Source organism: Penaeus monodon, chromosome 23 (assembly GCF_015228065.2).
Source record: "Penaeus monodon isolate SGIC_2016 chromosome 23, NSTDA_Pmon_1, whole genome shotgun sequence".
NCBI classification, from domain to species: domain Eukaryota; kingdom Metazoa; phylum Arthropoda; class Malacostraca; order Decapoda; family Penaeidae; genus Penaeus; species Penaeus monodon.
Genome location: NC_051408.1, coordinates 39382046 through 39382768, shown reverse-complemented (window position 1 = coordinate 39382768; position 723 = coordinate 39382046).

The window sequence follows — 723 nt, the reverse complement described above, 5'->3', positions numbered from 1 at the left end:
ACGGGGGAGGTCCTTTGGTTAAAGTCGATTTTAATGAGCAACATAGTGAATACTTGATTGATTGGTTTCTGTCCAATTAGTCATCACTGGGTTTCTTTATAAACTACAATATGAAGGCGACAGATGTTTTTATTGCAAATAAGAGATTCTTTTTACCCTCCGTATCCGCCTGAACTGCTGCCACCTCCGCTGCCGCCTCCGTGTCCTCCAAATCCACCTCCACCTCCAAAACTGCCTCCACTTCCACCTCCAAAACCGCCTCCGCTTCCACCTCCGTAGCCGCCACCGCCACCGCCTCCACCAGAGAGAGCTCCACTTCCAACAAGAATTCCAGCAGCTACACTGCCACCGCCTCCGCCTCCACTGCCTCCGCCGTATCCACCGCCGCCGCCGCCGCCGCTACCTCCGCCAAATCCACCACCTCCGAATCCGCCGCTTCCATGGCCTCCACCTCCACTACCTCCAAATCCACCACCTCCGCTGCTACCGCCAATCCACGCCGCCCTCAAATCCTCGCCTCCACTGCTCTCCAAATCTCCGCTCCACTGCTCCTCGAATCCTCCGCCTCCACTACCTCCTCCACCACCGCCACATATCTACCCCCACCTCCTCCACCGCCATGGCCATCCGCTGCTGCCATATACATCATGGCCATCATCGCCGCCAGAATCACCTGAAACACACAGACGATATCTGATAATCTCTATATTGGTAATATTGATT